The sequence below is a fragment of the Euprymna scolopes genome, chromosome 15 (assembly GCF_053919585.1).
Source record: "Euprymna scolopes isolate OS-2025 chromosome 15, ASM5391958v1, whole genome shotgun sequence".
Classification (NCBI taxonomy): Eukaryota; Metazoa; Mollusca; class Cephalopoda; order Sepiida; family Sepiolidae; genus Euprymna; species Euprymna scolopes.
The window spans coordinates 22,757,651-22,784,457 of record NC_136496.1 but is presented as its reverse complement, the minus strand read 5'-3'; the positions used below and the strand labels follow the sequence as shown (position 1 = coordinate 22,784,457).

The following is a 26,807-nucleotide window of genomic DNA, read 5'->3' as shown; positions in this document are numbered from 1 at the left end:
TATATAAACTTCTTATTAAGGAAAAAAACATTAAGAAATTTATGTGCGGGATTTGAATCTATGGACCCCGTTATGCAAAAAAAAAAAAAATCACGTAAATTTTAAGGCGTAATAAAATTCTTTGCAGTTAATGAAAAAAAATAGAAAGAAATTTACGTACGGCGCGTGAGCCTGGAGACCACGACATGCAAAAAAAAACCAAAGACAAGAAAAAAACAAAACAGACACGCCATCAACTTACAGTAGAATTTTCACGACCCGTTGTACTATCGTTGTTGTTAAGCTACGACATGGGAAAATTGCTTTACCGATGATGGATAAATTAAAACAATGGTTTCGATTATCGGTAATTATCGGGGGTATTCTGAGAAAAAACTTAACTAAGATCACTCCCTAACTTATGTACTATAGTTCTGTAAATTTTACACAAAATCTGTTCAGCCGTTTCGGAGTCTATAAGGAACAAACTCACACATAGAGACAAAGTTGCATTTATTTAATTATAGAGATATATGAATTCGAAACCAAATCTGTGTGTGTAATAGTTATGATATTTTTAGAGAAATCGAAACGCCAATGACCCAACTGAAAATCACTTTAAGTAGGCTAAAAATACAAACGTCATCACCATAATCATCATCATCATCGTCATAAAATTGAATACTAATAAGTGTTGTGATATTTTAGCTTCTAAAGGTAGGTTTTCTTTAGATTTCTGTATAAAACATGTAAAACTACTGGTACATATATAAATTATTTCGTGTAGAATTTGGAGAAGATTATTTCAGCCGTTTGGCAATCTATGAGGAAGAAACTAATACACAAAGTGGCGTTTATATAATAGCAGAGATATTCAAGCGTTCGAATTTCAGTTTAGTCTGATATAATAATTTAGGTTTTTATAACTCAGTTTATTTTGCTTGCATATTTGAGGCTTCGAATTTCATTTCAATTTCTTGTTTTCTTTATTGTTCGCGTTTTATTTCAGTTGTATGTAATCTTTTATGTACATCTTTTCATGCAAATCTTTTTAATGAACATCATTTTATGTACATCGTTTTATGTACATCTTTTTATGTACATCTTTTTATGTACATCTTTTTATGTACATCTCTTTATGTACATCGTTTTATGTACATCTTTTTATGTACATCATTTTATGTACATCTTTTTCTGTACATCGTTTCGTGTACATCTTTTTATGTACATCTTTTTATGTACATCATTTTATGTACATCTTTTTCTGTACATCGTTTCGTGTACATCTTTTTATGTACATCTTTTTATGTAAATCTCTTTATGTACATCTTTTTATGTACATCAGTTTATGTACATCTTTTTATGTACATCTTTTTACGTACATCATTTTATGTACATTTTTATGTACATCTTTTTATGTACATCTTTTTATGTACATCTCTTTATGTACATCTTTGTATGTACATCTTTTTATGTACATCTTTTTATGTACATCTTTTTATGTACATCATTTTATGTACATCTTTGTATGTACATCGTTTTATGTACATCGTTTTATGTACATCTTTTTATGTACATCATTTTATGTACATCTTTTTATGTACATCTTTTTATGTACATCTCTTTATGTACATCTTTTTATGTACATCGTTTTATGTACATCTTTTTATGTACATCGTTCTATGCACATCATTTTATGTACATCGTTTTATGTAAATCTTTTTATGTACATCTTTTTATATACATCTCTTTATGTACATCTTTTTATGTACATCGTTTTATGTACATCTTTTTATGTACATCTTTTTATGTACATCTTTTTATGTACATCATTTTATGTACATCTTTTTATGTACATCTTTTTATGTACATCTTTTATGTACATCGTTTTATGTACATCTTTTTATGTACATAATTTCTATGTACATCTTTTTATGTACATCTTTTTTGTACATCTTTTTTATGAACATCTTTTTATGTAAATCTTTTTATGTACATCTTTTTATGTACATCTTTTTATGTCCATCTTTTTATGTACATCGTTCTATGCACATCATTTTATGTACATCTTTGTATGTACATCTTTTTATGTACATCATTTTATGTACATCTTTGTATGTACATCGTTTTATGTACATCGTTTTATGTACATCTTTTTATGTACATCATTTTATATACATCTTTTTATGTACATCTTTTTATGTAAATCTTTTTATGTACATCTTTTTATGTACATCATTTTATGTACATCTTTTTATGTACATCTTTTTATGTACATCTCTTTATGTACATCTTTTTATGTACATCGTTTTATGTACATCTTTTTATGTACATCTTTTTATGTACATCTCTTTATGTACATCTTTTTATGTACATCGTTTTATGTACATCTTTTTATGTACATCTTTTTATGTACATCATTTTATGTACATCTTTTTATGTACATCTTTTTATGTACATCTTTTATGTACATCGTTTTATGTACATAAAAAGATGTACATAAAACGATGTACATAAAAGATGTACATAAAAAGATGTACATAATTTCTATGTACATCTTTTTATGTACATCTTTTTTGTACATCTTTTTTATGAACATCTTTTTATGTAAATCTTTTTATGTACATCTTTTTATGTACATCTATTTATATACATCTTTTTATTTGCATCGTTTTATGCACATCTTTTATGTACATATTTTGTATGTACATCATTTTATGTACATCTTTTTATGTACATATTTTATGTACATCTTTTTATGTACATCATTTTATGTAAATCTTTTTTATACATCTTTTTATGTACATCATTTTATGTGCATCTTTTTTATGTACATCTTTTTATGTACATCATTTTATGTACATCTTTTTATGTACATCTTTTTATGTACATCTTTTTATGTACATCATTATATCTACATCTTTTGATGTACATCTTTTTATGTACATCGTTTAATGTACATCTCTTTATGTACATCTATTTTATGTACATGTTTTATGTACATCTTATTTATGTACATCTTTTAAGTACATCTTTTTATGTACATCTTTTTATGTAGATCGTTTTATCTAAATCGTTTTATGTACATCTTTTTTATGTACATAATTTCATGGACATCTTTTTATGTACATCTTTTTATGTACATCTTTTTTTGTACATCTTTTTATGTACAGCTTTTATGTACATCTTTTTAAGTATATCTTTTTATGTACATCTTTTTATGTACATCCTTTATGTACATCTCTTTATGTACATCTTTTATGTACATCGTTTTATGTACATCTTTTTATGTACATCTTTTTTGTACATGTTTTTATGTACATCTTTTTTGTACATCTTTTTATGTACATCGTTTTATGTACATCTTTTTATGTACATAATTTTTATGTACATCTTTTTTGTACATCTTTTTTGTACATCGTTTTTATGAACATCTTTTTATGTACATATTTTTATGTACATCTTTTTATGTACATCTTTTTATGTGCATCTTTTTAAGTACATCTTTTTATGTACATCTATTTATGTACATCTTTTTATTTGCATCGTTTTATGCACATCTTTTATGTACATCTTTTGTATGTACATCATTTTATGTACATCTTTTTATGTACATATTTTATGTACATCTTTTTATGTACATCATTTTATGTAAATCTTTTTTGTACATCTTTTTATGTACATCATTTTATGTGCATCTTTTTTTATGTACATCATTTTATGTACATATATTTATTTACATCTTTTTTATGTTTTCATGAACATTTTTAAGTGTTTCGCTTGTATATTTTATGAAGATGACCAAACGCAAATTTTATACAACTTTATTTACATTTTAATTAAAAAAATAAACAAATTTCCTCATTCCTCATTCATGCGGAGTAGAAGAGATAAAGTAATCAATTGTTAATTCACTGATATATAAATTAGCACTTCGTATATAAATAGCAGTTCATATATAAAATAGCAGTTCTTATATAAAGTAGAAATTCGGACATAAATAGCAGTTCGTTTCTAAAAAAGCAGTTCAAATATAAAATAGCAGTCTGTGTATAAAGTACAAGTTTATATATAAAATAGAAGTTCCAATATAAAATATCAGTTCGGATACAAAATAGACCTTCGTATGAAAACAGTTCATATAAAAATAGCAGTTCGTATATAAAATAGCAGTTCATATATAAAATAGCAGATCGTATATAAAATATCAATTCCTATATAAAATAGCAGTTCATATATGAAATAGCAGTTTGTATATAAAAAGGAGTTTATATATAAAAAATCATTTCATATATAAAATATCAGTTCATATATAAAATGGCAGTTCATATATAAAGTAGCAGTTCGCATATAAAGTCGCAATGTATATATAAATAGAAGTTCATATATAGAATAGCAGTTCATATATAAAATAGCAGATCGTATATCAAAAAATGCAGTTCATATATAAAATATCATTGCATGTAGAAAATAACAGTTTATATATAAAATAACAGTTTTTATATAAAATAACAGATCATATATAAAATAGCAGTTCATATATAAAATACCAGTTCATATATAAAATAGCAGATCGTATATAAAAATCAGTTCGTTTATAAGAAACAATTTATATAAAAATATCATTGCTTATATAAATTAACAGTGCATATATAAAATAATAGTTCTTATAAAAAATAACAGACACTATATAAAATAGCAGTTTGTATATAAAATAGCACGTCATATATAAAATAGCAGTTAATATATAAAATATCATTACTTCGTGTTAATTTTAGAATTTTCTCCACTAACAGTTCTTATGGCCTCGTCGTATGGAAGTAAACGCTATTGGGAAGATATTTTTCGTCTAAAATTCAATATAACATTAAAGAAAAACTTATATTTCGTTCAAACTGGCATATTATTGTCGTTGCATTTTGGAAAAATGTATTCATATAAATAAATCGATCTGTCCGTCGATAGGTTTATCCCTTCTTTCCGATTTAGTTTGTGGAAGCAATTTTGTGCTGAACGAACTATTGTCAAGATTATCCCTTTCTCTGTAAGTTAGTATCATTTTTAAGTTTTGATCGATCGCTTCCATTGAAATATATCCTATATTTTCTAGTCTATTATTAAGATGATACTGTATCAATTCAGAAATGACGGCTAGTGTAACTGCCAACAAAATGTCTGACGACATAGAAAAAGCACATTGTTCCTTCTTGTTGTGATAGCCGTGAGAGCATCACTTTGACAAGGGTAAAAAAAACAAACAGATCAATCATTTAAAAGAGTAGATATTCAAGTTCTCTTTTATATATGTATTAGCAGGGGATGCCGGATCTTTCACGGTTGTAGAGTAAGTTCAATACATTTTAATACATGCAAATCTTGTTTTTATTATTAGAGTCAATTTTCTATGGCGTTTTTTACATAATATATTGTACTGATTTTAAAAGTAGTAAACTGTTACATTGGTGAGATGATCTAAAATCGAGACCAAAGCTATTAGCTCTCCAGCTATGTCCCCCATTAAACCCCTTACCTCCTTTGCTATCGTGTGATCTAAACAGCTAAACAGCCAAAGAAACTTACAAAATTACTAATTTTTTTTTTTTTAAATCATTGTACTCCATCAGCTAGGATTGAAACCGAAAGCAAAACCGTCGCACGCAAAGCTGGTGGCGTTACAACTGAACCAACGTGACACGCATCTGAAGCAGTTAAGAATATACAATCACAAATTAACTAAAATGAATGTATAAAATGTATAACTATATTTTTTTCAATTTTGGTCCCATTTTAATCCCTTAAAATCTATTTTAACCGGCCAAAGATCAGATCAATCATTTAAAAGAGTAATAGCAAACAGTAATCTACGCAGTAATACGGTTGACTTAACAATAAGAGATATATTTTTGACATACACACGGTTACTATGAAAAGCCAGCATATTGTATAATTAATTTTACAATGGTTTATTTAAAACCAGTAATACAAAATAAAGCTAAACGGTCCCTTATTCCATTGAGTTCCAATAAAAAAGGCAATTCTCCTCAGAAGAAAAAAAGTTAGCAAAATGTAAGTATGGATAAGTATATATTTTTGCTGGTTAGCTCTATTTTTAAAAACATTTGCGAACGAAAATGTGCAGAAAAGTATGAGTTTATAGATAAAATTAAAGATAATACCCGGCAAAGTCCAATATGTATGGCTGTAAATATCCAGTGATATCGAAATGTTCGCTATAAATGAGTCAGTTAGTGAGTCCAAAAAGAGTTCCGTAAAATATCATTTAGAATCTCTTTAAAAAGTATTAGAAAAAGAATGAGTCAAACTTTTTAATATATATAATATATACATACGCACATATAGTTATGGACAGTACATAGGGCCCAAGCAAAGCTGGGCTGACCTGCTAGTATGTTAAAATGTTTGATCCATGTCCAAGTAACCTTCATCTACAATGTCAAGCGTTTAGCCACAAAATTGGGAGAGTAGATTGGTAGTCTACAAAGATCAACTCTTTGAACTGTGACATATTGGGAGCAAAACTTTCGCCGAAAAACTAATTTAAAAAGAACTTGCTGCATGTTTAGACACGCTTTGTGTAAAAGTTCAAATGCGTACACGAAAAATTTGCTAGAGATCACAAAGGTAAAATCCTTTGAACTTCGACCCCTTGGCAGGCAAATTTTGGCCAAAACCCGACAGAAAAGCTTGTTCAAGTCTGAATACTTTTTACTTTAAATTTCAAACGTTTGGATAAAAAATTGGTTGAGTAATTTGGTAGTAACTGCAGAGGTCATATTTGTTTGAATTTTATCCCAATTTTGATCGCTTAACGTTTCATGTTTTGGGCTGAAATCAAATTAAGATGTGATCCATGTCATAGGAACCTACATCTAAAATTTGAAGTGCTTAGACCCAAAATTAGCTGAGGAGTTTGGTAGAGTTTTCAAAGGTCACATCGTTGAACTTTGGCCCCTTAACAGACAAATTTCTGGCCAAAAACGGATTACAAAGATTTTTCCAAATCTAAGTACCCTATTCCGAGTCTGTAAACTGAATATTGACAGAGTTATTGCGTAGGGGAATGCACAAAGACAAACATGTTCACTTGTATATATATATATATATATATATATATATATATATATATATATATATATTATGGTTATTATTATTATTTTTAATATTATTATTGTTGTTGTTGTTGTTGTTGTTTGACTCACTAGGGGTAGTCACACAGGTCATCAGGAAAGATTCCTCTGTGAGAACAAGCTATGGTGTTGTCTGAAGTCTGAATGACAAAATGTCTTCCCAGATTTCCAGTTCTCTCCACTACATTCCTTTACAATTTACACATGGATTTACGTTTTCGCCTTAGCCACTTTTCATTGATTTCTCGTTGGCAGAAACCATTATTCTTCACTCGAATGCATGTTGCAATTAGTCTTTCCAAGGTCCCAATCATTTTGCACTCATCTAGCGGAGGTCGGGCTCGTGCTTTCTGTCTCTAGACCTTTTCATCCTCCTTGATCCCCTTTACTTATTTGATGCCAGTTTATAGTGACAGGATCAAAAATTATTATCATTATTTTCATTATTATTATTATTAGTATTATTATTATTATTATTATTATTATTATTATTATTATCATTATTATCATCATTATTATTATTGCTGTTGTTGTTGTGTTGTGATTGTTGTTGTTGTTATTATTATACTTAAGAACACATTTAATCACCTCATCGTTTTCGATGCAATTACTATTTAAAAGGCATTTATTTTTTACTATACAATAACACTTAATACTTGTATATGATGTATTCGAAGGTATAAAATCTTACATTAAATTACATTTTAATATGTATCTTGTTTAGTGACCATAAGAGAATATATCCTGATTGTATATTTAATCATGATGTCACTATATTAAAGGGTTTCAAATAGTTCAATTCATTAAAAACAGTCACTTGATTAAACATTAAATTTAAATAAAGGAAAAAGTAGTAAATTGTCTTTTTTCCATTTATTGTCCGTTGCTTCTCAATTAATTCGATTGTGTTTATATTTTTTTTGTATTTAACTAGCAGCGAAAGGCGCCCGACTTTGTTCGGTCGTAAAATACACTTTAATGTGATATTTTTTTATTTATCCAGATTTCGTATATATTATTATAGAGTCGTGATTTTAAAAGAACAGAAAAAAGTATTTGTATGCCATCATCCGGAACTGAAACCGAAACCAAACTGTAGCATTGAAAGATCGTGACGTTATTAATATACCAATGTGACAGTTATACGAATTAATTAGATCTAAAAGAAAAGCGAGTGTCCAAAATGTATAATGATTTTTATACAATTTTGACAACTTCTTGACCTCGTAAAAACTATGTTAACCGGTAAACGATCGATAAAAAACGGTCCATAAAAAATATCATTTCAGGCCCCTTGTACAGCTACGACTTTTAGTTTTGGAAGATATAAAATCTGAAAATATAGATACGCACAGACAGACAGACATACATAATGTCTTTTATATATTAGATTATATGGTATAATTATTAGTCAATTGATGTGTTACGGATTTAATATGAAATCGAATATCAGCTTTGTCTGTAGCTTATTTCCGTCTCCTAAATTTCATTTTATCACCATGCCCAGATATTTCTGTAGTAAGAATAGAGCATTACATTCCAAGACGTATTTATTTGCATATGCATATGCATTGTAAATTCTCTAATAGATATTTGAAATAACTGTTTTATTAATAAACCTAGAGTGATCATGTATATATTTAGGAAATTCTATCTCACTTTTGTTTCATTATATTTTTAAAATTCAAGGAGCCTTATTTGATATCTGTATGAGATAAATCAATATTCCATTACAATAATTTACATCTCTCAAACGTTGAGTACTAGATGAAGTTAATAATATAAATTTTCCCCCCGATCTCTCAATTTACTCTCACTTACTAAGCTGTAAATTACGTTATAGTATATATATATATATATATATATATATATATATATATATATGTATATATATATATATATATATATAATTTTACTACCGTTTTATCTGGGTAGTTACAAATGTTTCTATTACCGAATCGTATCAACCATCCAGTAACTTCGTCAGACTCGAACAGACTGTTCAAATCTGACGAAGTTTCTGATTCGTTGATAGGATTCGGTAGCAGAAATATCTGCAACTAAACAGATAAAACGGTGACAAAATAAAACATGTATATTTGCTCTACAATACTATTGAGCACCTTCTTCAAGTTTTTAATATTTACCAGTTTTGCTATATATATGCTCCTCACATTAAAAATCGGCCTTGTGCTTAATTTGCTCGGTGAGGGAGCAAATAAATACCCATTTCTTGGCCCTTTGGCCAAGATCAAAGTGTAGTATCTGTCTTACTACATGCTGTACTTATGTTTGTAATTTTGTGATATAAAGGGGATCACTTTTCTGTATTAATTTAATGTAAAATTATCACCCACTTTACAACCAGATAAAATGTATAACGATTTTTTTCAATTTTGTGTCCCAATTTGATCCGTTAAAATCTATTTTAACCGGCCAAAGATCTATAAGAGAAAATCCACAAGACAATCCAAGCTATTATTAGTTTACGCATGCGCAAAATAATAGAAATGCCGGCAAGTTTAAATGAGCATCTAGCATTTCGACTTGCCGACTTCTGTACACATTATTCCTTCATCGGAACAAAATTGTACTCGTTATAAACTATCCCAGGTGTATGCTTAATGTTTTCTGTTAATTTCAGTGTTATGTGTCCAGAAGTTTAAGAGTTTATCGATTAAATATTTCCACATACATATTCATATGTTTTATTGATATAGATGTGTATACGTTTACATAACAAGATGTTTAAATGGAAATTACTAAAATAGCATAATACATTAAAAAAAAATGTAATAATTGAGAGAAAAAATGATCACTTTTACAAATTAATTGAATACGTACATATTATTCCATTATTCTCAGGTTATTGCCGTATCCATATGTTCGATTACATAAAATAAACAAACAGTTTAAATATTTCTTATGGATAACTGATGACAATGTTGACAAATATTACAGATAAAAACAAACTGTTTTTTGTTTGTCTACCTCTATGTATATGTATTTTAAAAAAAATGTGTTTTGCATTAAATTGTGTTTGCAAAAAAAAATATAGTAAACTTATACTCATCGAATCAGTGCCGATTTGTCTGCATCACTATAAATAATTCTCTTTCATTTGTTTTTTATTTTTCAGGTGAGTCCTAATGATTGGTTTATGTCTTTCAACAAAGAAATCAATTAATCGAAGGGCAAGTAAAACGTTTTGATAATTAATATTTTATATAGTAGTTTCCATTCGTTTTTTTTTCACATATCATTTCTCTGAAATCTTACGTCGCCATCATCATAATCATCATCATCATCATCATCATCATCATCATCATCATCATCACCGCCTCTATCATTATCATAATGATGATGATGATGATCATCATCATCACAACCACCACCACCACCACCACCACCACCACCACCACCACCACCACCACCACCATCATCATCATCATCATCATCATCATCATCATCATCATCATCATCATCACCGCCACTATCATTATCATAATGATGATGATGATGATGATGATCACCACCACCACCACCACCACCACCACCACCACCACCATCATCATCATCATCATCATCATCATCAAAATGTATTTTTAATGTTTTTGACATCACTTTTTCCGTCTTGCTTAGGCACCGTTCTTCTCTTAATTTACTTCATGAATACTATGTCGAGGCTACTTGTATTTCTCGTCACTGACAAGCAGCTAGATGGGTAAATGCAATGCTTTCATTACGGGTCTTGAAAATCTAATTCGCCGATATAAAAAATTGAAACAAATAAATAAAGATTAAGGTTGTAGACTGATTCTTGTCTTTCGCCATTAGAACCATTATATATATATATATATATATATATATATATATATATATATATATATATATATATATATATATATTAAGTAAAGTGATTTTCAATTTAAAAATTTGAAAAAAAATTTAAAAATTTAAAAATCAAATTTTAATTAAATTAAAAATCAGTTTCATAAGAAGGAACAACAACAAAGTCAATTATCTGTACGATCGTTTCGGAAATCCGTGCTTTTTATTTGTGGTATACATGAAGTTATGTAGAATAATTATATATAGCTTTTTTGGTAAGCACGGTCTCCTCATCAGCAAATTTAGGAGGATTTTTATTGAATTTAAAAGACACCAATAAAACATAGAATTTCAACGCACAAACATTCTTTTAAAAATAACTCTCTATCAAACCAAACTACTCTATCCAACTATATTTGGCAACTAAAAAATAGCAATATTTCTTTCAACTTAAAATGTCAAATAATTGAGACTTGCAAATCATATAAACCAGGAGATAAATTTTGTCCACTATGTACAAAAGAAACCCTAAACATTTTAAAATATGAAGATATAAAAAATACAACCAAACTAGTAAATTCAAGACACGAGCTTCTGACGTGTAATCATAAACGTTGGTTTAAATTTAATTAATATAAACCACCTTAAATCATTAAAAATTACTCATTAGTAAAAATAGATTACAATTTTTTTTTAAATAAATTAAGTTAGACCAATTACCTCCCCTAGACCCATAAATCAAATAATAAATAAAGTCAATAATACAGGACAATTATCTCCCCTTAAAAACTTGCAAAATAAATACTCTCTCTATATATATTAACTGTAGCGTCTTTAAATCAAAATACGCTAACGGAAACAATTTACTGCACGAGCGTCACCCTTTTAAAATTCATCATTCAATAAAATAAAAAGCTATAGCAAACATCTAAATGACTACTTTAAACACAGTTCCTGATTTCAAAAAAAGAAAAAACTAAAAGGTAACTATCTCTATATATTTTTAAATCAAATGTCTTATGTAAATTCAAAATATATTTTTTCTACTCATTTCTATCTATAACCTATATTAATTTTCTTATAAATTTTAAATCCAACCTTTTATTTCAATTTTTTCAGATTCATCTGCCTCACTTTTAATGCTAGGTTTATTTATGGTGTCTTTTAAATTCAATAAAAATCCTCCTAAATTTGCTGATGAGGAGACCGTGCTTACCAAAAAAACTATATATAATTATTCTACATAACTTCATGTATACCACAAATAAAAAGCACGGATTTCCGAAACGATCGTACAGATAATTGACTTTGTTGTTGTTCCTTCTCATGAAACTGATTTTTAATTTAATTAAAATTTGATTTTTAAATTAAAAATTTTTTTTTTTTAATTTTTAAATTGAAAATCACTTTACTTAATATTGAATTAGCTCTAGGACATTTAACTATCGAGCTTATTATATATCTAAATTACAACGAGCATTTCCTGTATTTTACTTAAACTAGTAATTTCACTGTTACATTAAAATACACTTAGCTCTTTAGACTATTATTCTAATCTCCTTTAAATTATATATATATATATATATATATATATATCGATCGATCGATAGATAGGTAGATACATAGACAGATACATAGATATAGATAAATATAATTAGCATATATTATTGATGGGAGAATTCCAATATTTTTCTCGGTTCCAATAAAATTACTGATTCCGTACTAATCTTCCGATTCCAATACAATTACCGATTCTTAATACATCTATAAATATTTAACTATAAATTTGCTATTTTATCCTGATTTCTGCAAAAACGCTGGTTATATTTTATCGTATTTTCTGAAACGAAAATACACACTTTGGGGGGTGGCATAGATTTTAGTTTTACTGGAAGATTAAAATCAATCAATACTTATTATTTCATTATTAATACCAGCATTTGAAGATTTAAAAAAATAAAATAAAATAAAATAAAAAAGATAATTAAAGGATAGCCACAAAATTAAATGTTCCCTAAAGTTCCGAATTTTTGGATGTCCGATTACGATTATTCGCCCCAACACTAATATGCATATATAAGAACAAGTAGTTAATAAAAATGTAAAAAAAAAAACACTTGGAAAAAGAGTTAAAAACATATTATATTTTAAAAAAGGTAGCACAAAATAAGTGGATAGTCCGTAATCGGCTGAGTTTCGAAGAAATGCTTTCCTTCCCATCAGAGAGGAGGATTTAGCGAAATGCGGGATCGGATTTTGCTTGCAAAGTATTTGATGAATAGCTCTTACTTGGTGACAAATAGTGAGGGAGAGGGAATATTGTGAATAGCTCTTACTTGGTGACAAATAGTGAGGGAGAGGGAATATTGTGAAGAAAAAAGTGATTTCACATGAATGGATTGTCTGGTGAAGGGTAAAATATCCAATAACGGTAAAATCCAAAAATCAACATCCAAAAAGGTTGATTAAGTTTCCATGTCCGCAAGTAAAATCCGAGGAAATTGCGTAATTGGAAGATGGTCACAAGTAATCCATATATATATATATATATATATATATATATATATATATATATATATATATATATATATATATATATATATATGATTTCAAGGTTATGAGGGGTTTTGAAGCATGAAAAACGATGTTACTTTTTATATTTAATATTTTTATTGTTATTTTTTTATATTTGAAGCGGACCTCCGCTCTTGGTCACAAAAAAGTATTGAAACATAAAAGAAAAAGAAAACCGTTGAAAGAACTTCAAATTTGTAGCGTTGACAGCGTTCATTCCTAGCAATCATGTTCGAAAAAGTTCACGTGAATTATATTAGCCATGTGTGGAAGAAGATTTTGCTTTTTAATTTATTTTTAATGTTACAAAGTAAAAGCGTTAAAGTGAAACGGCAAAAATAGGACGCAACTTATTTCAATATGTATGGTGGAATAGAAATGAAATTGTTAAACGGTAAAAATAATGTTAGTTATGAATAATAATAATAAAACTGCTGAAGAGGGCAGAGTTAGAGACAATATCGGCTTTTTTATGAGTGAGTAAATTCCGTCTCTCCCTCAATAAAGATGGGACGAACATAGATAAAAAATAAATGAATAAGTGAATAATAATAATAATAATAATAATAATAATAATAATATTAATAATAATAATAATATTAAAATCAATAAAATTAATATCATTTAATAATTAAATGAGACTACAAATAGCCTCGGTACTGAAAGAAAATTGTCTCAGTCCCGAAGGAATTCTCATACACAGACCGAAAATAATATCAGAGCAGGTACTTAAATGAATATATCCATAGATATATGTATGCATCTATCTATCTATCTATCTATATATATATATATATATATATATATATATATATATATATATATATATCGGTATATATATATATATATATCTGTATATATATGTATATGCATATATATATATGTGTATATATGTAGGTATATGTACATGTATGTATTTATATATATTTATGTATGTTTGTATCTCTTTCTCTCTCTCTCTCTCTCTCTCTCTCTATATATATATATATATATATATATATATATATAATGAATCACATTCATACTGTTGCGGTGTATCGCAGTACGTCAGTGCAGCTAGACTAGCACCCATCCTGAGCCAGTGATCGAACCTACCACCTATCCCGAGGATAGTAAGGCAGTATCTTACTATAGACCTCGGCATCGACTCCCGCAAACGATATCTGGAAATGTTTATTCATGTAAACACCTTGACCGCTACATATAAAATGTTCGGTTTGCTTCTTTATTTACAGAGATTCGCACATTGCTAAGCAAGCAGTAGGTAACCTCATTCACGATTGTGCGCTACCGAAGAAGGAGGCTTAAAATAGTCATCCTTACATAGACGCTTTCATTATACCAAATATATTTAGAGCGGTTTGATTAGCACCTATCCCGACGGGGACTCAAACCTACAACCATTTAGTTGATAGTCGCCAGTTCTATAGCTCGGCCAACAGGATTAACGCCCACCAACGATGTCTTCAAATATCTATTTATATAAACATTTTGACCGCTACTCTTAAAGTGTTCGATTTGTTTGTCTATGTAGAAAGAGCTTCGAATAACGCTAAACAAACGACAGACGAAATCATTTACGACAATGCGCCACACAAGAAGAGGCGATTCAAGTAGTTATACTCTGACAAACTGTTTAACAATTGTTAAGCGCAGCTATACATATCATTTACTACGATTAAACACGCATATCTACTTTTTAATTTATAAGAATAATAACCCAGTAGAAATTATAGAAGGGCCTTACGTGTTCTAATGTAATTGTTACTTTGTTTTAATCCCCAAATTTTAGCTGAATGTACTTAAATTCATGATTTTACGTAAAACATTTAACCCTCATTCTATTTAAAGCCTCGCAATTTCCAAACAGTCTTGCTGGGACGTAAAATACTTTTCAATCTACTATAATTTTCGTATGTTTTAGTACAGAGCAAACGTTTTTTTTTTATTCAGTGTTATACTGTAGCTTATATATAGAAGTTGTTTCAAGAATCTTTTTTAATGACTTAGGTGCCATCAGCTTGAATCAAAAGTAAATCACTTAGAGCTCCGACTGGGTTCTCTTTCGATTTAGTTATCGGAAGAGACGTTGCAATTGTGCTCTTTTTTAGTTGCGCCATCTTTGAAGTTTTTTCACATAGCCATTACATGAATGATCCTTCGCTACGAAACAGGTGCTATCAAGAATTTAACATTTTAATATGCTTAGGGGAAAAACGGAAAGATAGACATCTTGAAATTTGAAATATATACCTTTTACCATATATATATATATATATATATATATATATATATATATATATATATATATATATATATATGTGTGTGTGTGTGTGTGTGTGTGTATATATATATATATATATATATTTAGTGGAGGAATTAATAAAAACCGAAGAAAGTGCTAAATACAGTTGTAGAGCAAATATGCGTTTTTTTTTTATTACCGTATCTTTCTGTTAAGTTACATTTGTGTTTCGGCTACACGGTCGGTTTTTGCCGTCTGTAAAAGTCTGAGGAAGCTACATACGGCAAAAACGGCCGTGTAGCCGAAACAATAATGTAACTTAACAGTAAGATATGGTAATAAAAAATAAATCATATATATATATATATATATATATATATATATATATATATATATATCTGCCATGAAATATAATGTGATGCAGGCGAACATAGGTTTATTTATTGAGATATATTAATAATAAGGAATACAACTATCGAAATCAGATTGTCAGTGATAGACATCGATCACCATGATGCAGTCATTTTTGCTTTTCTCTAGATCAGAAGTAACGTCGTTTTTTTTATTATTTCGATCGAACTCTTCTCTATTTTCTTATTTCCTGCCAATCGATAACAGCTTCAAGGTGTCGCAGCGCTTTTCTGTTACTGGCATTCATTTGGTTTTACTTTTTTCCTATTGTCTTCAGGTTTTATTGTTTTACGCCCAGGTAGCCTTGCGAGAGTTTGACAGACGGAGAAGACAGGATCAAAGGATGACAAAACTGCCTCTTCCATTTGAAGAAAAGACGACCGTGTTAATTATTCCGCATCAATCAATAAAACGAAACTTTTTTTCTTCTTTTCTGTCTCGATCAGTCTTTGCTCTGCTGACCACGAAACTTCATTTTGCTTGCCTCGTCATCGGCAATGCTTGATTGCATTTGGCGGCCATCTTTGTTTCTCGATTGCTACGCTTTTATTTGAAGTCGTTTCTAAATTTGCATTTTCAGTCTATTTTCTTTTTTACGGATTTTTCATTTCTTATATTTTTTTTATTTAACTTCACAATATCCTTTCTTCCATACTTTCTTTTTTATTTTATTATCAATATTTTTTACTTTATATTACTTTTTTTTGTAATCTTTTAAATATTACATCTGATATTTATGCTATGATTAATTTTTATTGCTTGAATTTATTACTGATATTAATGTTTATATACAAGTGTTATAGCAAAATTAGGCCAAACATTTAATGCGCTGTGAAACTAGTTTACAACTGTTATTATTAAAGTTCATATTAACTTTACCCCCCCCCCCACGAGGCCAGAGTTATACACCAAGTAAGATTTTAATTTAAGAGAAGGAACAAAAATTAAAATTGTCTTTGTCGAGTAGGAGTTCTTCTCCATTAACCGAGAACACAAAATTGAAGTCACTTGCAAGCAAATAATGTTAATACTTTATTGAGTAGTTTTTGACCGAAACAAATTCTCGATTGAGTCCACGAACATTGTGCTGCATAAACTTCTTTAGTAGCAATATTCTACCTAGACTCTTCGCCCAGCATACATAGCATTGACCAGCTTCCTTCAAACTAGGAAGTTACGTTGGAATATCAAATTTACAAATGTTACTGTAGCTCGCACATCTCTGAGAGGGTAGATGATTATGTAGGTTTTGTCAGTCTTGCAGAGAGGATTCGATGTTCTGCTACATACGGCACGTAGTATTTTCATTTTCATTTGACAAAACAGACTTCTCTTTTATAAAGAACTAGAACTGGATTTTTAAAACACATATTGCTGACTTTACAAGAGACACCTTTATGCATATATAAAACTTATGCTTTATAACATAACGATTCATATTTAATGTAAAATCCAATAACTTATCCACTATAGAGGCACTTTAAACGAAACTACTGTAAAAATATCAATTGTTTATTTCACGTCGTTATCGCGTAGGTCATAATTATATGTATACATACATATATATATATATATATGTGTGTGTGTGTGTGTGTGTGTGAGTGTGTGTGTTACCGGTTTTTTTTCTGTATAGTTACAGATATTTCCACTACCAATTGCAGATACGATAGTTTCTAAAGACTTGGCAGACTATTAGATCGTTAATTCGATTCTGGTAATAAAAACATATGTAACAGAGCAGAACAAAAAAAACGACAATAAAAACATATTTCGCTCTACAGTAGGATCAGACACTTTTTGTTTTTTTTTTGCCATTTACCATTTACTTAGAAACATACATATATATATATATATATATACATATATATATATATATATATATATATATAATGGAGGAAACTGGAACATAATTATCAAAGTATACTTACGCAGATAGATATGAAAAGTCTTTATTAAAGTTTGTACCTATTTCCATTCTATGGAAGCCAGGCGCGAACGCAGACCCCACGATTTTACTATACGATCCCTATTTAAGTTAAAACATACTTATCAAAGTATTCTCATGTACATCTATATCAAAAACACTTGTAAACGTTTTTTTTTAATTTTTTAATTTTTTATTTCAATAATTTGTGGACCAGGTGCGTACGCGGACTCCACAATTTTAATGAATCATCATTATGCCAGATCAAACATACCCATTCCTGTGTCTCGATACATCTTCTATCATTATATGTGATCAGTTTTCTATAATAGTCAACGATATAGGAGCCTATTCGTGACCGGACATACACAGAGACGTTCAGTATTATATTATAGATATACTAGCATGGGTGGCCAGCGTTGCCTGGGTATTTGGAGATGTATGTTAAGCAAAAAAAAAAGTGGTAAATTTTTTAAAACTTTAACTCCTATTATGACCCCTTAACATTTATTGTGTCGTGCTCAAATTACGTTATTAAGTTAGATCCATGTCCAATGAAGCTATATCTAAAATTTCAAGTGTTTAGACCCAAAATTGTGTGAGGAGTTTTGTAGAGTTCTCAAAGGTCAAATCGTTGAACTTTGACCCTTTAATCTTCAAATTTCTGTCCGAAAATCGATAACATCGATTTTCCCAAATCTCAGTACCCTGTATATCAAATTTCGAGTCTGTAAACTAAAAATTGACAGAGTTGTTGCGTCAGGAAATGTACACAGACAAACAGACCCAGAGATACACAGGCAGGCAGACACTTTCACTTTTATAGATATACAGATAGTACATATTTCTTGTAGTTATAAATCAAACTTTAGAAACAGCATAGACAAGTAGACTAAAAGGTAAATATTTTACAAAAGTTTAAACTGCCTTCCCTAAACAGCGTAAAAATACGATGCACAGTTTGATAGATTAATAAAGGATGTTTTAAACGCATAAAATATTCATAAAAATTTTACTGACACCATTTGCAAAGCTGCAAGTCTCTCCACCCCGAGAAACCAATTCCAGCAGATTAATCCCAAAGCGATTATATCAAATCGTGACAGCCAGACGACATCGTCACAATAACAGATGTCGATTTTTATGAAAATAAATATATATATGCGTCAGGGGATAAATGTGCTACCAAGGCATAGACACACACAAGACACACTCACATATGCTATATATATATATATATATATATATATATATATATATATATATATATATATATATATATATATATATATATACATATATATATATATACTCGCATATATCTACATAGTTATATATATAGTTATATATGTATATGTATATGTTATATATATATGTATATGTATGTATGTGTGTCTGTGTTTGTATGTATGTGTGTGTATATACAATACGAAATTATCAAATCTTATCTAGTTTAATCGCACGATGTCAACCTAGACAGATATTTTTTAAACAATTAAAAAATACGATTACTAAAAAACAACGGATTTAAAAAAAAATTAATCTTACCTGATTAATAATAAGAAAAAAACTGTATAAAGAGAAATACCACAGAAACTCACGGTACCTCACCCGCGCACATATACATACGCATTATAACGTTCACACTTATATATAAAACAATACATTACAAATACGTATAAACACGAACATGATTAAATGCTTACTAGACCATAGCCTCCTGTGTCTTTGGTACACCTGTATAGCGAATACGCTGGGAGGGGGATAATTTACATTGGAATTCAATTCTACATAATATATTTAATAAATACTTGCTGCATACTCAACCCACATTTTATCTTTTAATTATGCCATATGTTTCCAACACCAAAGAAATGGTGGGATCTTTCTATCCATCCGGTAAATATCTAACTGCTTATGCTATTCTCTATCTACATAAGAGCCAGGTACGTCCAAGGATGGAATATTGTTGCCACATTGGGGAAGGAGCTGCTAGAAAGGACTTGTCCTGCCTTGATAGAGTTCAAAATAGACTTCGTGGCATCGTAGGAGATGTCCTTTTCTCTACCTTGCAACCTCTATCTCACAGAAGAGATGTTGCGAGTTTGTCTCTGATGTATCGTTATTTTCATGGAAGGTGTTCAACTTAGCTTCAATCTATGGTCCCCCCTCACCGAACTTTCACAAGAAACACTCGTCTAGCTGTAAACACTATCAAGAATTCCCCTCACTCTTTATGCCTAAACCTTAACGTAGATTCCATGAAGAAAGCTTCTTTCTTAGAACTGCACGCCTGTGGAATTGTCTTCCGTTTTCCTGATTTCCCGCTGACTACAATATGGTTGTGTTCAAGTCTAACGTAAATAAGTTCTTGATGAGCCGTTCTATATAAGTTATAAAATTTACCAAATTTTCATTACTAATGATTACTATATTGTCCAATGTCTACTGTACACTCTTTAACCCTTATCCTTGAGTGGCCTCTTGGCCTTGATAATGTGGTGATGCCTATGTAAAAAAACACCAAAAGACATCCCTATCTAATTACTTAAACTACTTTTTAACTAAAAAAAGGTTATCCTGCTCTTGTTGAGTGATTGTGTCAGAATACAGATTAACTTGGGTGAGTATAACTAGGAAACAACTCCCGGATATACTAACTGGATAGCGTCTTTATTAATAGTGTGTAGATTTTAATCTATAAAAAAGCTGTAGACAATGGGAAACCCATATAAAAATAAAGTAGAAAATAAAATATGTATCTCCAGGCCAAGAATCCAAGATAAAAGAGTATCTTGCACCGTTTATATACCAGTCGTGAAGAAGAAAAAAATGTAAGTTTTCCTAACTCTTGATATATGCTGATGCAAAAGGTTCTCGCCCCCGAAAATTAAGAGGCTTATAAAAACTAGCTTTGGTCTCTTGCACGAAAGAAATTGCTACGGTTTGTCATGATTGCCCAAAGTTTGAAAAGTGGAACAAGACATGAAATGAAATTCTGACCGAGAAGATAAAAGAAAGTGACCTTCATTAAGAAAAAAATGTATAAGCGAAAGCGTGCTAATTCATACACATCTATGCAAATTATCACACAAAATACGATTATGCTTGTCCAAACAATTATATCGAGTTGACAGCTAACACACACACACACACACACACACACACGCAGACATTATATATATATATATATATATATATATATATATATATTTAGCCAGTAGAGTTTAGTTTCCTAGCAGTACATCCAATGAAACAACACGTGTCCTAACAAAGAGTGCTCAATGAGTAAACAGTGCAGGTATATGAAATTTATTTATACAAACATTGATGGCTACATATGTGCATACATGTTTCTGTAATCAACCGCGTTGGGGGATTACGTCTTCAGGCCAAGAGTTCTCGATGGCAATTCTTGGCCTGAAGACGTAATCCCCCAACGCGGGTGATTACAGAAACATTTATGCACATATTTAGCCATCAATGTTTGTATAAAAAAATTCCATATATATATATATACATCCGCTGCTCTTGTATCGAGTACCATTGAAGAAATATTGGTTTTCTCTCGTTTTAACTACATAGCAAAACTAAATTTGGTCAGTACACACACAGAGATACATATATATTAGTGAGTGTGTTTGTCTGTGTATGTGTGTGTATGTGTGTGTATTGATAAATGCGTGTGTATTGATAAATTTATTTTTTGTTTGTAGTACACCCAAAGTAAAACCAATATTTCTTAAAATGTAAAGGTGCTCAATACGAGTGCAGAGGTTATATGTAAGTAATATATATAGTCTTTGAAGTTTTTAACCTTTAAAACTATACAAAAATTACTTTTTATCATTCGTTAAAAACCCATCTAGTCAGTAAGTCATTTAATCACATGCAATCACTGCATCAACTCTCTCGAATTTACTATAATCCCATTTTTTTTATTTTTCAAGGGATCATCAGTTGTTTACCATGAAACACTGTTTCGGGGAGTTAAAAACAAAGCAGTATATTACATCATGGCTCCCCAGCAGTGTTGATCAAACACCACCACCCTTAATCTTAGGAAGAAGACATGTTACAAACATTTGATCCAATATATATATATATATATATATAAATATATATATATGTATGCATGTATATATATATACATATATATATATATATACAACAATATATAAACGTGGTAAGAAGTATATGCAGATAAATCAAAGTTTGAATATTTCAACTGAAAATGTGGAAGATGTGCACGAATCTATGCATTAAGGTCAGATAAAATCAGAAAAAAATTATTTTTTTATGACAGCAAATGGACATCAAGACATTCTTCACTCGCATCATATTCAAGAGTTTTCTTCCCGTGACTTCTGGTTATCCTCTAATCTCAAGGAAAACCTTAGAAGTTGTCGTTATGAGACACGTAAGGCAAGGGGCAATTCTGTGACAAGGGTTATTGACACGTTCACACAAGAGGATTCAAATGAGGACTTCCAGAAGTTGCTGGAAAGGTAAAATAATTCATTGTAGCTGAATGATATTACTTTAAAAAGAACTAGAGTCTCATGTGTGTACTATCAATAGATATGCCCTAAGGCATGGAACTTATTGAAGGCACTTCGTATATATAAAAATTAAAAAAGAATAATCGACTCTTTTCTTTTCTTGTTGTCATCCAATGTTTGTAAACGCAAAAAATATGACATCATTTTCTCTCTAGAGAGATGACTAATACAGAGCAGTATATGACATCGTCTCCTTTCACACAGGTTTAAAGATGCGCAGGAGAAGCTATCTCAAGTAGCAGACTGGACTCCAGATCAGCATTGGGAAGACAGAGGTCGTGAGGCTAAATAACCGAAAGCAATATCCAGTTCAACTACAACAACATAACATTAAAGAGGTTGACAAGTTTGTGTACCTAACTAAGCTGTGTTGTCAACAGGTATGGAGAGACAGATAAGGATATCAAGCGCTGGATAAGTAAAGCCACACAGGCCTTTAGCATCTTAAGACCAATCTAAAGAGCAACAGCCCTTCACGCCAGGATAAGGTCCGAATTTTCAACACCAATGTGAACTCAGTTCTACTCTATGGCTCCGAAACGTGAAGAGTGATGAAGACCAACACCCCAACCTACAGACATTCACCAACAGATGTCTCAGAAACATCCTAAATACCAGATGGACAGAGGCTATCTCCAATGACCAACCGTGGGACAAAACCAACCAAACCCCAATCAGGATAGAGATGAAAAAACGAAAATGATACTGGGTTGGTAACACCTTGCGGAAACCTGAGTACAACATGACCAGGCAGGGCCTTTAATGGAACTGGCAAGGCAAGCGTAAAATTAATCGTTCCAGGCAGACATGGAAAGGAAGCATTGAGGCTGAGATCAGGGCTGACGGAATGGCATTGGCCAAAATGAAGAGTCCCAGCCAGAACCTAGTCCGTTGGAGGAGCGTCGTTGCGGCTCTATGTTCCCCAATGAATCCAGAGGCTTAAATGAAAACACTGACAACTAAGTGTTCTATTCCATTCTCCTTGTTTTCAGTTTTATTGTATGACGTGACGAACGATGCAGACATCCATTTATATTATTATACACAGCATTTAAGATATCTTCCATTCATAACTCATCTTTTTGTTATACCATATGTTTACAATCTCAAAATGTCCATTCCTGGTCCCTTAGACTACGTGTTACTTAAAAACGCTATCCTGCTTCGGTCGAGTGGTTGTGTCAGAATACAAATTAATTTGGGTAGGTAAAATTAGGAAAACACTGCTACTGATTAAACTATATAGAGCTCTCTATAATTTAGACCACTGAATTTATAAACTAGGTGGGTAATCTATCATATAAATTTTACCTGTCTGTTTATGTGTATATATGTATGTGTGTATGTATTTATGTTACTTTGTTTATTTGTTTGTATGTCTGCCTAAATCCTTCGACGGAGGCAACGGATTTTCAGGATATCGTTATCGTTATTAAGCTCGACCCTTCGGACGCAAGTTATCGAAAGATTGACTAAAAACGTTAATTCCTTCACCCTTAACTGGGTAGGTTTCTACAAGGAAGGTCGTTTTTTTTTTTGCAAGTCATCGTATCGGTTGGAATGACTTTACTAATTTCAACGTTCTGAACTTTCGGGGTAAAACGTCAGGTTTTCTTTCGCTTTCTTTTCCGCCTTCGCGTCACTAGTTCGAGCCTGCTTACCTACTATCAGCTAAAATGAAACAAGGAAGCGGCCATTTATTTCCGGGTGTTATTAATTGCCTTATTCTTTCTATTTTTTTTTATATAAACCAAATCTTCACAAATTTGCATCTATAAAAAATAATCAGAGATTCTTTACAGTAAGGGAAATTGACACTCGGCGATTGCCGCTACTATATTCGTCTGCTTCTAAATAACAACACTCATTTTGTATCAGTCCATCGAATATATTTTTGGTTATTACTCTATCTATATTACTTTATCAGTATTAGTGTGCAATTAATTATTATTAACATTATTATAATACTAATCGCTATTATTGTTGAAATTATAATAATCATTTTTGTGAGAAAAACTCGTAAAAACGTCGAACACGGGACGGAATTTCGACAGTCGGATGGTACATCGACCGAAACATTGCGAAAATCACACACAAGGTGAGAACAATAGTCCGTTGAATCCAAATAATACGAATACTTCTCCAGAGTTGCACAGATTACATTTTTGAAGCCAAACTTCTCGAATTTCTCTTTTTTAGAAGCAGGTTAGCCTTCAATACTGCGTAACGTACATACTGACAAAGGACGCAACAAAGCAGAATATGATATACATTTTCCACATATATGATTCGCCTTAGAATACATCAGCATGGCTCGCTGAGTTCGCACGCTTAAATATAGCCACAGTTTTCTTGTATCATACGCTTCACATCGTCGGCCACTGAGATTTTTTTTTTTTTTACATAGGCGTTACCACTTATCAAGGCCGATCGGCCACTCAAGGATAAGGGTTAAAGAGTGTAGAGTAGTCAAAAGGACAATATAGTAATCAATAGTAATGGAAGTTCGGTAAATTTGTTAACTTAAGTGGAACGGCTCATCAGAAACTTGTTCACGTTGGACTTGAAGACAACCATATTATAGACAGCTGGAAATCAGGAAAACGGAAGACAATTCCACAGGCGTGCAGTTCTATGAAAGAAGCTTTTATCATGGAATCTACGTTTAGGTTTAGGCACAGATAAAGAGTGGGGAAAATTATTGATAATGTTTTCAGCTAGTCTAGTGTTTCTTGTGAAAGTTTGGCGAGGGGGGACCATAGATTGAAACTCAGTCGAACAGTTTCCATGAAAATAACGATAAAGCAGAGACAAACTCGCAACATCTCTTCTGTGAGATAGAGGTTGCAGCGAAGAGAAAAGGACATCTCCCACCAGGCCACGAAGTCTATTTTGAACTCTATCAAGGCAGGACAAGTCCTTTCTAGCAGCTCCTGTCCATATGTGGCAACAGTATTACATCCTTGGACGTATTTGGCTCTTATATAGATAGAGAATTGCATCAGCAGTGAGATATCTACTGGATCTATAAAAGGATCCTACCATTTTTCCAGCGGCCTTGGCAACAGATTTGATGTACGTATTCCATTTAAGATCAGGAGTAAAGGTCAAGCTCAGAAGACTGTCAAAACTTGAGGCCTTCCCAAGACGAGAGCCATTCATTTCAATTGATGCCAGATGGGGATCAGAACGTTGATGATGTAAAGATAGAAGCTTTATTGTAGATGCATTAAAAGATAATCTTACATAATATGTATACTTAGTTCAGAACGTATAGAATGTTCACACTTGTTAAGATAAAGACTATCGCACCAGGTCGCTCACCTGTGTTATGTACTTTCCCCTACTCCACACTAACCCGTCTTAGCAATAAGTATGAATTCCCTCTTATTATCAACAAATTCACGTCGATTGTTGTCGTGCAACACGAGCTCCGAGACGAGGAAACGCATTGCTAATACATAATCGATAACGTGGAAAATTTCATTTTAAAAGAGAAACGAAATGGCAAAATAAAATAATGTACAAACAAAACGAATGTATAACTTGCAACAAACATTCAACCGCATCGGCACTAAAGAAATGATTTCGTTAATTAGTGATTAATCTAATCAACTTTTTAAATGCGCAATTAATTCTCACTTGATTAGTCTTCCAATCCGACGTTATCATTTGTTTCGGATCGAAAACGAGTCTGATTCTCTTTATATCATTATTTTTCTACTTTTTTGATCCCATTCAATTCAATATCGCCTATATCTGTGAACACCCACATAAAAAACCCACACTCACACACGCATATATATATATGTGTGTGTGTGTGTATATGTATATGCCAATATATACACACATATCCATACATATATGTAATATATAAAAGCAAATTTGCCTGTGTGTAAGTTTGTTCCCTATGGATTCGGAAACGGTTGGGATATTTGTTTTTTTTAAATTTCACACGAAAGTACTTGATGTGTTTGGGACTGTTCTGACATATTTATTTTATGAGAATATTTCCATTGAGTAGAAAAATCGATAATATAATCAATTTTATTTAAAAAAAAAGAAAGTCCGATTTTGACCACAGTTAACGCCTTTATACAACCATAATATCACAAGTGCATTTGATAATTGTT

General features: G+C 30.7%; 1 protein-coding gene and 1 pseudogene across 2 annotated transcripts in view; both read left to right on the top strand.

Annotated features, from left to right (window-relative positions):
* LOC145293747 (uncharacterized) overlaps window positions 1-26,807 on the top strand; it is a 340,430-nt gene that overhangs the window by 287,877 nt on the left and 25,746 nt on the right. The window lies entirely within an intron of this gene.
* LOC145294410 (U2 spliceosomal RNA) lies at window positions 9,353-9,505 on the top strand (annotated as a pseudogene).